Here is a 14619-nt window from a genome sequence, read left to right on the forward strand (position 1 = left end):
GAGAAGCAGTTCCATCAGCTGTGTTGTGTTGGAGTTTAACCTTCTTTTCGGAGCCATTCGTGCAAACAGAATTTTCCATTTGGGCAGTGGAGAATTCGCGATCGTGGCCGCGCGCAGATTTATAGCTTACACAGTGTTTGTGCTTGCCCTAATTTCTCTGTGGGTGAGCCTGAAGTGGACGTTTGAGGCTGGACGGCGCTTGAAGATCAGGCTAAAAGACAGAGATAGATCGGAGGTGAATATGAAGGGAAGAAGGCTCATCGGATGCTTTAGGATACCTTACTTCTTGATGCACCTCAGGAAGAGAACCATGAGGTGGCTTTTGACTTTCGAGTTGCACAAGCTAATCAGATCTTGTAGCCATATGTGATGGCAAATCATGTTAGGGCTACCAAGGTTCCAATAGAGGAAGTGGTAGATGCCCGAGTGGAAACATGGCGGTTTGTGACACAAGTGGAATCCTTTTATAACAAGATTGAAATTTTCTTTTTTATTGGACGAATTCCATTTTTCAACAGGATTACAAATTGGTTACATGATTTATTAGATATGGTAATTTTGTAGAGAAGATCTTTGATGGTCCCAAAGGATTCTATGAGGTCCTATTCTCATCCAAAGAAGTTCAAGATTTGGTTATTCAGAAAGTCTTGTCATTTCTAAATGGACAGTTGGTGCATGTTGTACCCTGGCGCCCTATGGTGGCAGAGTATAGAGATATGTTGCACACCAACAAGCATGTCCTATTTGGGTTGAGGTTGTAGACTTTCCATCAAGTATGTGGGAATTGTTACCGTTGGCCATGCGCACTATTGGGGAGGTGTTGGTGGATCCCAAAATGTCGTCTAAGAATAAAACACGATTTGCATGTTGTGGGATATTGGGAAGCCCTGACCTTGACAATTGAGGTTATTTGTGGATAGATTTGACCCTTTGTATGTATTTTGAATTAAAGTGGGGATCGTTTGTAAGCCATTGCTTTCATTAGGGGAGATGGGTCACTTCATTTCAGAGTGTCCAGAGGAGGCGAATGCTTACCACAACCGAATGTGTCCCAGGGTTTAAGTCTCATAAGGATACATTAGCTCCTGTTTTGCCATCTGGTTTGAATATAGAGAAGGGCAAACAAGTAGGAAAACAAAGTGAGTAAGTTGTAGATAAAGGTAAACAAGTTTTGGTAGATATAGAAGATAGACTAGCAAAGAAAGGCGCTCCCCAGACAGCTACTTCTAGTGGTAATCAAAATGTGGGTTATTAGGCAAATTTTGGACTAAAAAAGGGGCCCTCTCTGCCATGTCAGCTTTTTCTTTAAAAAATGACTTGATGGTTAATTTTTTACAAATCAAACCAAAATTTGTCAGAGATTGTAGATTTAGAATCTACTCTTCAAGATATTTCCAATGATATATAGCATGATGGGAAATTTTGCATATTCAAGAAGTTCCCAAATTGGTGGAACTTCTTGGATTTGCAAAATTGCCCATCATGCTATATATCATTGGAAAGATCTTGAAGTGTAGATTCTCAATCTACAATCTTTGACAAATTTTGGTTTGATTTGTAAAAATTTAACCATTAGCCCATTTTTAAAGAAAAAGCTTACATGGTAGTTCTTAGAGGGCCCCTTTTTTAGTCAAATTTTGCTTAATGGTTGGTCATGGTGCTTCTTTATCATTTCGTCCTGGGGTGCCACAAGATGGACTCGAGAGAAAGTAACCAAGACAGGGTATCACACTCTTGGTATAATCTGAGACCTCGAGTTACAAAAGAAATTCAAGTAAATTTTTCTCTTCTATTTGATAAAAAAGGGCTATGGTCTCAGCTTGGGACAAGAAGTATCCAGATGTTAAGTGGAGACATGATACATCACCTAATGATGCCCGTACTTTAGGTGAGAAGGAACGGGTGGATGTTTTGCCGGCGAAGAGTATGGGAATAGATGGAGAGAGAAGGCATTGAGGATCCTGTGCAATATTTTAAGGAAAGAGAGGCTAATGGTGGTACCCCTCATTGATTGGCTTTCTATTTTGATGGATTATGAAGATTTCTCTTTGGAATGTAAAAGGTGTGTGTTCACCATCCAAGAATTATTACATGTGGCGTACTGTGTTTCAAGGTCAATGGGATATGTTTTGTGTTGTGGAGCATAAACAACATTCCATGGCTCGACAAATGTATGATTACAAGGAATTTCATGTTTATAGTAGGCACCCCACTACATAATCAGGGGTCATGATTGCAGTGAAATCTCAATTTAAGCCATTATTGGGGTTATGTTGGATGTCCGGGGGTGGTTCATTGTTGTGTGTTAACCTATGGCGGACATTGAGACGTATTACTTTTTACGTGATATAATTATTTTACGTATTCTGAGTCATGGGCCAAGCTTGTTGGCACCACATGTAAAGGGTAAAGGGATTGGGTGATCGTCGATGAGAGGCGCACCTCGAATTTCATTAGGAGAAGGGTTAGGATCGGCCGGCCATGTGTGGGCGCCCATGTGTGAACGGCCAGGTCACATATAAAAGTCAAATATAACCTAAAACCTCTCATTCGGTAACTGTTGAATACAAGGAGTGATCTTGCTTCGTCTTCTCCATCTCCTTCTCCAGTGTGTGTGTGTGTGTGTGTGAGTGAGAGAGAGAGAGAGAGAGTGTAGCGATCGAGCATTGCGTGGCGGCACGGCTGTGGCGACAGCTCCTTCTTCATCGCGACGCAAGAACGGCGGTCTGAGCGGTGAGTGACACACCATTGCTCCCTTTTTGAGCTTGCTGGTTTCCTGGTTGTGTGCTTGCAGCCATTCGTGGCTCGCACACAGTGCTTGGCAAGTCCCTAGCTTCGACACGTGCGGCAAAAGCACACATTTTTGGCTTCACCTGCTGGGGGATTGCCCTGCACCAAGCTCTAGATGTAGCTCGCACTGCTATTTGAAGTCTATTTTATCTTGTAGGAAAGACAAAGAGAGGCGTGTTTGTGTGTTTGCTACTGTTTTTCAATCATTTTTCTGTTCTGTTTTCTTCATTTTCTGCACATTTCAGTTCTGTGTGTTAGCTGTTAGAGTAGTAAGTTAGTAAGTTAGTTAGTGCTATTTATCTCTAAAAGTATTTTTTCTTAATAATAATAATAATAATAATAATTTAAAAAATTTAAATCAACCCACGCGGCCCGTGTGGAAAGAAATTTTTCACTGAAAAAAAAATTGAAAAAGAAAAAACCTCCAATTGACCCCGGCCTCGGTCACGGTCTTTTGATATATATATATATATATATATATATATATATATATATATATATATAGGAGAGTGAGCCTCCATAGCTTTCTCTCAAGTAAAAGCTTAAGGGGAGTGAAGCTCTCTATATAGTCTACCCCCCAAGGAGTGGAGTGGGCATGTGGGACACAAAGCCTTCACCTTTCCCCCCACAGGCACAAATAGAGTGTTCTGAGGGCCACGGGAGCTCTGGAGGATAAGCGAACACTGTGCTGTAAAGCACGCTAGGACCCCTTGAACAATACGCTCGTCTTGAGCTATCACACGCCTTAGTCCAGTTTCGACCATAAGTAAGGGGATAAAAACGGGTTGAAAACGAGACAAAAATAAGTAAAAACAGGGTGCGAAACACCTGAGAAACCAAGGATACCCATGTCACATGCATCTACACTTTGGTCGGGTGCTAGAGTCTGAGCAACTAGAAAGCGTTTCAATTTACGCAGGCTCACACCATCCCTCCACGTTAGCATCTTGGCCTTCAGTTGGAACCCAAGGAAGTGCAACAACCCAAGATCCACGAATAGCGGCTAGTGACTCGTCCTCTGACTCTGAAGTCATGGAAGGGCATCCTACCCAGAACTCTGAGGAAGCAAACCAAAACGTGCCAATTTGGGCCCCACAACCCAAATCTAGCATGTTTAGTCATCTAATAGAGACTTTTAGTAGAGCTACGCGCTCTGAACTTGCGACAAGTGAAGTAAACGAAGGAGGTGGGAAAGTAGATTCACCATTCACATCTCATGTAGACCGTGCCCTCCCAAAGGGTGTCCATGTGGATATTCTACCCACTTCATTTAATGAAGGCCCTATTGAGCTACCACCTTCTGATGCTCTTCCTAAAGTAGAGGCCCCTAGAAGTCAAACCACAAGAAGTGACATTGCGTCCACTTCGAGAGAACCTTTTGGCACGCCAAGTTTGGATGGGATATTTCTCAATGAAAATTGGGAATATGACCTACACACGGAGACTCTGACTGACCTATACACGGGTTACACATACCATGTAGGTTGGTTAGAAGTCATACGATCTACATCTAGTGCCACCAATCTAGATGAACAACAACAAATGATATGTGAATTTATCCATAGAATTATCTAATTCGAGAGGCAGAATAGGGGAGTGAACCTAGTTTCAACTGGCCCTATGAGATTTTTGGATACGGGCAAGGCTAAACAACCAACCCTATTGCAATTGGAGACTCCCTTGGTGAGTCCCGTAGATCCTTCGTATGTTGTTTCGCATGGAGTCTCAATGCAGGTTGAGCCCACGAGCAGTAACTTTAGCTTTCCAACTTTGGCTCAACTTTCCATCAGGGAATCCACAATGCCTACTCCGATGATAAGCATGACGAAAAGTGCACCTGTTACCACTGTAGTTAGTACAACACCGCTACCTAGTGGTACAGTACCTACAACAGTGCGTACCAGTGCATATCGACCATATGTACCTATCGCTACTCATGCATGTAGCTCCTACGCCTCCTGTTATGCCAATGGCGTATGCTCCACGAATGCCTTATCAGAACCCTTATCCAAGAGGAGCTATGCATAGTCACATATCATATCCTACGTCAGCTGCATACATACCAAGACCCCAATGCCAACTCCTGTCAACCAGGCCATCCCAGAAGTGCCTCCACCAGCTATGCCTGCTCACTTAGGTGATCTAGCAGCGTTTGCTCAAACGATCGGACGATCTATTGTTGTGGAAAACATGCGTGGCATACCTGAGAGAAAGCCTAGAAGCAAGGCGGTACAAGTTGCCAAGCTCACTCAAAACTTGAGTGGTGGTAATGAAGATGTTAGAAAGCACATTGAAGTTTTTGAATACGTGTGTGATTCCTTGGAAGAGCACAATGAGCTACATAAGTGTAAAGCCTTAGGCTTGAGTGGAAAAGCCGGAGATTGGTATCGAACTTTAAGGGTTGAAGAGCGTACTCACTATCCCACTCTCAAGAGATTGTTCTTGAAAGAATACATACGTGAGGGTGTGCTTTGGGGTGTAGCATCTCAACTCCAAAAAGCTAAACGCGTGGAAGGAGAGTCAGTGAGAGACTTTATTAGTCGACTAAAGCATCTAAATTCTCGTTGTATTCTCGAATGAGCGCTTCAATAACAAGATTCATCCGAGGATTGCACCACGAGGACATATACAATGGCCTAGTCATTAGAGGTAATCCAAAATGGGATTAACATTCCCCCTACTTGATGTAGGTTATATCCTCATAAGATCTTTACCTAGGTCGATCTCACCGAACTCATGCCTGTAGAAGTTACGGCATGATTGAAGCTTTTTAAGGGTTCTTCTGAATGCGAAGTGTGATGTCTAGAACCTGGTGTCTATCATATCTTCGAATGTGACATGTATGTACCCTAGTAGACACCTAAGGCAATGATAATAGAGCATCATCCCTCGTTCATTCAGGCCTTTTTTCATATCGAAGAACATCTGCTTTGCATCATATCCATCATATTTTTCCTTTGGTTGATCGATGAGAACTATGATCAACTTCAAAAATCTGATGGCAGCCACTATGTATGGATCTGGGATTCTTTGCCATGCTCGTATCCATGTTAGCATTTGATTCCTTTGACTAGTTATATTTAGGAATGCTGATGGTGAGAATTGAGGGAAGTTGTAACATACAGCTTTGCTTTGTGAAACTGTAATGGAGTGAGGCTTTGCTTGATCGACATGTATAGTGGGTCCACTCGCTGTGTTGGTGTGGAGTATTGGTACTGAGAACTATATTCTGGTAATGTGAGGTACTCATTGTGCCAGTCCAGCTGTATTCCAAAATCTTCTAGGTAGGGGTTGGTAGCATCTGTTTCTATTGTGGTATATTCACCCCTTGTATGCACTGGATGTTGCTTCCACCCCTGCAAAAATAATAACTGATCATAAATGTAACAATGCGGATCTCCAGCAGATTGGCTAAGTGTGAGTTTGCCAATTTTGTGTGCCATGCCACATTCTCCCACAAGGTTCCCTCTCCTCCCATTGGTAGCAACTCTTCTAAGTCTGGCATCGGGGCTCTCGGAGAGGGTATGGTACATATGGTTTCCACCTTGATTCTATATTAGAGTAGGCTTCTAGCAGAATTTTCCTTGTAGGCTCAAATGGTGTAGTCTGCAGCATCAGCACCTTGAACATCAGTTTGGGATTTAAGAGGGAATTCCCTACTCGTATAAGGCCATCATATTCTATAAGTGATAAAGACTCCATGACATTTTCATCAGTGAAAGCTTGTAAATCATCTCAAGAGAGTAGATTATGTACCTCATTGAGTTGCCTAGGTGGAGATAGATTTGTTGCCGGCAACTCCTTGGGGTCGAGAGTGTTAGTGGGAAAATCAACAAGGGGGAAAAGAGTATCCAGAGAATATACAACCTGCCTTAGTTTTGTTAGTAGGAGATACACTAGGATAAGGATTTAGTAATTTACTTGAGATGGATGTAAACACGGGGTAAGTTATAGAGGCTGAGGATTGTGGAGTTTTCTCTTGACCTTCTCCTGAAGTGGGTGGTGGTTGGTGCAAGAATCCTTGGTGGTTGGGGGGGGTTTCATAGTTGTCTCATGAGCTCATGGAGGTATGTGATTTCTTATGGGCTATTTGGATATTCAATATGTTCACGCTCAAAATCACAAATGACATTAGTGAGCATTGCCTCCAGATGTTTATGTATCTTTTCATTTAGTTTTATAATACCCATGGGATGATATAAGGTAGATTTAGATAGATTTAGATATTTATGGGTATCATAAGCCTCAACCCACCCATGGCTAATTATCCACTGGTAGCTACAGCAACAACCTCGTAGTAGTTGGCCGGTGTGGATGGCATGTCATCTAGCATGAACAGGTCGAGTTTGTCGACACAAATGTCATTGTGGAGGAGTGGGTAGAAGCAATCGAGCAAGTTGGTGCTACGGACATCACCTAGCACCAACTACAAAGGTTGAGCACTATGGGGTGTAATTGTAAAAAGAAGATGTCAGCTAGGTTAGTAAGAAGAACATCACCTTTTAATATTCCCATTACTAATGTAAGGTCAACATCCCTCTCCGTATTCTAATGTATGAGGGTTAAATCTCCTAAACTAAGGTTTTCTACTAGAATAATTTCATATTGAAGAAAAGAGAGTGTTAGTGTAGATAAAAACAAAGTAAGAGTTTGAGGAGGGGCCCGAGGAGTCATTGGCAAAGAGCCTATCTCTCAAGCATGCTCGATGCATTAACGTAGCTCATCATTTGGTCACTCCTTTGAGGGTGTTCTTGGAGGGATAGCTTTCATTCCAGTTCCTAGATTCTGGTATCTTTGCCATTGAGGAGTGCGGAAATTACCGCTTTACGTACTTCATGAGAAGCCGAGCTTTGTGTATCTTCTTTTGACTTCTTCTTTGGCAATCTTGTGGGTGATGGCTTGATATTGAGCCTCCTTGAATTGTTGTAGGCGTTGTTGTGCCAATGTTTGGCTATTGTTGAGTCACTGGTTGTTGACATGCTCAAGAACTTGTTAGTGGCTTACCAACATCTGTTCCAAATTTTCCTTTGTCTTGGCACTGATAGCCTCATTCAGGTCCCTTAGTTTTTTTATGTGTGCTTTGTTGAGTTGTTCACATTCTATTTGGAGGCTATCCACCTTCTGTTCAGAGGCATCTTTTTCTTCTTTGAGTTCGTTGATTTGCCTGGTGTACCCCTCTTCTTTGGCTTGGAAGGTGGCATGTGCATTCTCAACTGTTGTGTGTGCTACTCTTCTTTCTCTTTGTTGTGTGCCACCTCCTTCTGAAGTTGTTCCTTAGCTTGTTCTACTTGAGTGTTGAGCTCCTCATTCTCCTTGGTTCTCCTGACTATTGTCTTACTTTTAGGAACTTTTTATATTTCTCCGATGCTGTCAACCTTGCTTCTTGGTCCTCAATAGTTTTCAAACTTCTAATAATGACTTCTTTGTGGGCATCTTTCAGCTAGCTGGTCTTTTAGAGCTTGCACTTGGTTTGTTCTGTCTCTGATCTGCTTCCACAATTCCACATGTCGTGCAGCAAATGCGCGATTATGAGGTGGTAGCACCACACTCTTTGTTCTTGTGACCACACATCTGTGCTGGTAAAGCTAATCCATCTATTTCTTGAAACTGGATCTGTAGCAGCTTGTCCATACCTTCCATGCTTTCTTCAAGGAATGTACCTACATCTCCGGCATATCCAAATATTCTAAGAAAGATCTGGATCCTTGGTTACTTTCAAAGTCAATCTTCTTCGCTTGTTGGGGCTGGGACTTTCTTCGTGCCGTTTTCACTTGTCAGCTTCTTTGGCTTGTTCCTCCTGAGTAGGTTCTAAATGTGCTGATGTGGCTTCCTCGTTTGCCTTACCTACATCCTCTTGTGGTAATGTCTACTCCTTCGGTTCTTGTGGTGCACCCATTTTGGCTGAGGGAGGCAGATCCGAGATTATTGTATCTGTAAAGGAGAGGACTTGAAATACCAAGGATGTTGGGCTAGGGTGATCTCAGACCCTCTAAAAGGTCCTAACCCTCGGTATTTTAATTTCTTTTTCTTGGTGCTTCTAACACCATGCATGAGGACAAGGTCTCCCTTTTCCAGTTCTTTGTGCTTTAGGTTATGGTCAAACCAATATTTTCTCCATACTTTCTCGACCATAAGCCCATGCAATGTAATTAGCCGGGTTTCATCAAGTTTCTCTAAGTCAATTAACCTCTCGGCTAACGCATTTTCTGTAAGCCTTTCTTGTATATCGAAATACGCAGGCTTGGAACTAAGAATTCCATAGGCATTACCGTATCATCGATGCCATAAGTTGGATAAAAGGGAGTGTATCCCGTCACTACCTTATACGATGTATGATAGGCCTATAGTGTTGTAGTTAGCTTGTGTTCCCAATCCGCTCTACTAGCCTCTAAGGTCTTGGTCAAGATAACACATAGAAACTTGTTAGTGCTCTTATCTTGGCCAATTTCATGTGGATAATAGGGTGATGATTTTCGATGGAGTACAAAGAATCCTGTGAGTAATTTTTTGATCACCTCATTGATGAAATGTGAACCCCGATCTCATTGACTAATTCTAGTGGACAGCCAAATCTGGAAATGATTTGTTCATACAAGAACTTGGCCATAGTTCAAGCATCAGGTTTTTTAGAGGCCCACGATCACATAACGAGCTTGTGATGGATGCGCTGCTAAACTAATGGGTCCAACAAAATCAATACCCCATTTCTCAAAAGGTTATCTCACAATTACAAGGGTAAGTGGCATCCTATCTTTCTGTTGCTGCAGAATAGAAAATCCTTTACATTCTTTGCATTTTTTTACAAATTCTATGGCGTCTTTGAATAGCGTAGGCCACCATAGTCTTGCTTGAAGCACCTTGCGAGCTGTAACTTCTCTAGCAAATGTCCTCTGGCTATTCTTGAGTGTGCTTCTTCTAGTACCATTACAAACTCATCTTCTGAGGATATCGTATTTTCCCATCTCTGTGCTCAATCTCATAGATGAAATCCACAGCTATGCAATTTTCTCCTTTACAATAGCCGCATATTTAGGATTCATTTGATACGGTTTTTGTCTGGCTGGTCTTGATCCTTCCATGATCGAGATAGTGTGTTGGACCACCTCAGGTGGTACACCCTTTATTTCTATATACTTTCAAGCAAAACAATCCTTGAGCTCTTTTAGGAGATCAATGAACTCTTCTTCTTCAGCAACAGTCAAGTCGTTTAGTAACATAGATAAGTTTTGGATCCTCCCCTGGCTCTGCAATGTCTACCTCCTTAACTTTTGATGGTCCATGACCTAGATAGGCCATCCTCCTTCACTCTTTTGGCCATTACTTGTGCCACTTTTCGCTCACATCAATGGTGTAGGTTTTGAAATGATCCAGTACTGGGTGCAGATCATCTGGCTCGTTAGTCATCCTCATCATCTTTTCGAGCCATTGCCTTCCTTGCCTCTTACTCGGCTTCAGCCAGAGCCTTATTTTGTTTTCTTCTTCCTACCTTAGTGAGTTTAGGTAGATCATGCTCTTGAAGAGTAGTTTTCTCTTCTAGTTTTCCTTCCAAGGTGATCTTACTCAACTCCTCACCCTAGTTCTTATAGAACTCATCGTGTACCTTAGTGACTTCAAGATATCTCAACCACTGGGCGTCCATGTTGGGTTTACTTCATAACTAGGCATTGCGTGTGATACACATCTTTTGTTTTTGCCACGTCCTGAGGCATTGAGCGTTGTTTTGTGACCATGTGGTCTAGGCACTTTTGTGCTTGAGGCTTCATTCTCAGTTTCCTTTTCCATGAGTTGCATATCCACCATGCGCACTAAGATAGTGGGGATCGTTCTCCCGATTCAACATACTTTGTTCCTCTGGGAGAGGCAACACATCTATGGTGGCAAGTACATGATTCCAGTTTTCACTAAAGTCCAGAGAGGTGGAAGTGATCCATACATCTCATTCTCTTCATCTTCCCATGAGTGTTCTTTAACTGGTTGTTGGCAGACTTGTAAGGATGTGGTTCGTTCAATTATGATGGAATCATCTCCAAACAATTTCCCTTCCATGGGGTGTGCCTTCCACGTATGGAGATCAATCTTCAGGATTTGTGAGTCCTTTCATATATACACTTGGTCTAATGCCCAATCATGCACCACCTTGGCTTCCCTCATAAAGAGTATGCCCAAGATAATATCATATGAATCTGGTTGGTGCAGAAAGTCCATTACAACAAATGCGTAATGGTAACAAAATGAAAAGACCTTAAGCACCCCATTGGCCTTGAGGATGTTCCATCTGCCATCTTAATGATCAGGTCCACTTTTTCTAACTTTGGTTTTCCCCAGTTTTCCCAACATCGTTTGGTGATAATGCTCACACCCGCACCGCCATTTCGGATAGCAAGTGCTTGGTACCCATTATGGTGGATTGGAATTGTGGTATTCGTGTCATCGCTCTCATAATACCTCCCCAATTGGTTGACAGGTATTTGGATGAATCTGGGTGCTCCCTTTTCCTCAGGTTTTTGGTTTTTCTCTACTAGAGGTGTTTGGCTCTCCTGTGTGGCGATCATTGGGTTCATTCTTCCTTCTACCCAATCCTTGACATCTGCCCACAATGCTAGTGTGTTGCATATAGCAATAGTCTAAGCTACATTTGGACACTTGTAGACAGTATTCATGAGATACTGCATATGTCTCTAGGTTCTCTAGAAAGTGAGAGCTCCTCCCACGTGTTTGTCTCATATTCAATCCTAGGAAATGAATGGTTTAACAATTCTTGATCTACCTTTGCAAACATTCTTGCCATCAGATCCCTATGAGTCCCTTCCTCAAAACTCATCTAGAATTGGAGTAGGTACATCCAATTTTCTTTCCTTTAACAGCTCATTCTGTGGATACACTATATCCCTAGCCCTGTTAGCCCTCAATTTGGCTTCATGGTTGTGCTAACACTCCTCTACAAGGGCCTTAGATTCCTCAAGATTTCTTATTTCCTCCTCAGCATTTGGATATTCTCTAACACCCCTAGAGGTTGCTGGTCTCTCTTTTGCCTGCTCATCCGGCCTCGGCACTTTATTGTCTCCTTCCCTTGATTGGGTGGAACTGGTGTCAATGGAATCTTCCTCGAATCCATCCTTAATTATGACCAAGGACTATGGGTCCCCTTCTCATAGTCGAGTTTATGTCTTTTCCCTTTGATTGTACCATGGTTTGAAACACTCGTATTAGTGTGCTATTTCGTAAGATATAATACTCTGGTGTAATCTCAATTGGTTCCTCATAGTAGTCATTATTCACTTCTACTTCGCGCCGCATAGCTTCCCCCTCTTCCAAGGGTTCTTCAATCACAATACCTGGTTGATCTTGGCCTGTGGTGGCTATGGTGGTAGAATAGGTGGCAGCAATGGTGACATGTCCTGCATCCTGTGAACATTCCTCTTGGTAAGTAGGATGGCTATGGTGGTAGAAGAGGTGGCGGCAATGGTGACATGTCCTGCATCTTGAACATTCCTCTTGGTAATAAGTAGGATGTATTTGGCTGCCCTACAGCCAGCCACATTGGGTTGCATCAATGGTGCTGGTAAAGCTAGTGGCACTCTGGGTGGTGCAGGAAATTGTGCCAAAGGCTGGATCCTTGGTTATCTGCACATGGGAGTATCGTGGTTTCCTAGTATTGACAGTGAGCGCAATAAAGTAATTGCCTTGGTCTTAGGTGAGGGCATTCAGTGTTTGTATGATTTTGTCTACAGATTGAGCACCAAATCAACACTCTTAGAGGGTAGAGATGGGCATTCCCTGATGCTTCTCTTCCATCCCTAACTTTTAACTTTTCTAAAATGGCAGTACTGAGTTCTTCAATTGTCACATGTTACCAACTTGCTTGTTCTTAGGTCCCGCGTCGTCCTGATGACTAAAGACTCGTGATATTGCTACCATATCGAAGCTGCCTTAACATCTTTTGGTTGCGGCAACTCAAGCATGTTATCTTCATACTCAATAGCCAACTTTTAACACGTATCCAGAGTAGTAGATCGAGCTAACAACATATAATCATTCATCTTATGATCTCAGACTCCTCTCCGGAAGTAGGGAAATAACTGATCCATCAGTTAGCCTTTCCCTCAATTTGCATCTTGAGTCGAGAAACATAATCCTGCATGGATTCATTTTCTTTTTACTTGATGTTATAGAGCTGAGCGATAGGACTCCATCTATCACCACTTCGAGCAAAGCTCGGTATGAACTCATTCTTAAGCCGCATGAATTTGACTTTATCTTCTTTAGGCTTTAAGGTTCGATACCATTGGTGGGCTTTCCCTTCTAAAGTTAGAGAACATGCATGTATTCTGGTCACATTGTTCACCGGCCCACATGTTTCACTTGTTTGACTTAAAGATCTCTATGTGTTGGATCGTGTCCCCATCTCCTAAGAACTTCTGTACGAGTCTTGAAATGACGTGTGGCGTCATCTAAGATGGTATAGATTCAAGGGCCTAACCATGGCTTTGTCCATTTTTAAAAGCGTGTCACCAAAACTGCTAACTCATAATAGCAAAATTTGTGATGAGAACAACCAAATCAAAAGAAATTCCAAGTGTAGCTTTCCTCCAAGCATTACCAACAAGTACTCACACTGACGCTTCAATACACACAAATTTCGTTCACTTCCACACAAACCTTATCCGCACGGTTTTTTACAATGCACTTCTAGAATGCAACCCATGGCGCCAAACCGAAAGAGTGTCGTGCACACACTTTCGTGAGATTATCAAGCAACTCCAAGGCTCAAAAACATCACCATGATCCCACAACATGCGTGTGTGCCACAATGTAGCACCAATTCGCTAGTAAGACAAGCTTAATCAAGCATGCCAGCAAAGCTGACAGTGACGTCAATGCTTTTGCCATGGATAGGCACAAGCGACTGTTTGTCGTCGCTCACCGCCCAATGAGACCATTCATTAAGTCAAAACCTTAAAATCCCATTGGACATATGTAAAGTAGAACATATTAATTGTATAATCACATATACTCAAGAATGATAAAAACTTGAAACCTAAAACAAAACTAAAAACGATAAAAAATTAAAAACATGTATAAGCACCTATGAGCACATATCACATACATACACCCACACTCACCCACATGTGCACCCACACATACACGCTTGTGTATTGAGCCCCCCTTCAAAAACTACCCCCTTAGGACCTTTTAATTTTTCTTTCCCTTAGACCCTTTAAATTTTTGAAACACCCCCTCCCTTTAACTATAGGCAAAGCCAGCTACCATGCTTCAACAAACTAGTGATCTTGTTTTAAGTTTGTAAGAAAGCTTTAGTTAAAAGTCTAAACAAGGACTAAGCTCATGTGGATGGTGGTTGCAAACACATGGAGATACATACAATCAAAATTTCCAGTAAACATATAAAAAAAGAGTAGCTACAAGTATTTTTGATAGACACATCAAAACTAGTTGTGAAAAAATTAAATATTTTCTTTAAACTTTCATATCATACTAATATATACTAAGATTTTCGTTATAATTTTTTGTAATTCACAACTTTATGTTATGTAGACACATACATTTGGTGGGTGAGAGCAAAGTCAATCAAATTAATGCTTGATAATCGTGTGGATCTGCAGATCCATATTCACCACCACCATCAATACCACCTATGATGGCAAAAAAGACATAAAAAGGACCTATGATGTCTCCATTGAAATTCGAGAAGAAGAAAATGAATAACTATTGATTATCTTGTCTTAATATAGTTTTACATTCTCAATTTGACAGCAACACAATCTCGCTCTAGTCAACATATTCATGCCACAAAGAAGCCCAATATCT

The sequence above is a fragment of the Cibotium barometz genome, chromosome 2, assembly GCF_041138505.1.
Source record: "Cibotium barometz isolate CiBa-2024 chromosome 2, ASM4113850v1, whole genome shotgun sequence".
Classification (NCBI taxonomy): Eukaryota; Viridiplantae; Streptophyta; class Polypodiopsida; order Cyatheales; family Cibotiaceae; genus Cibotium; species Cibotium barometz.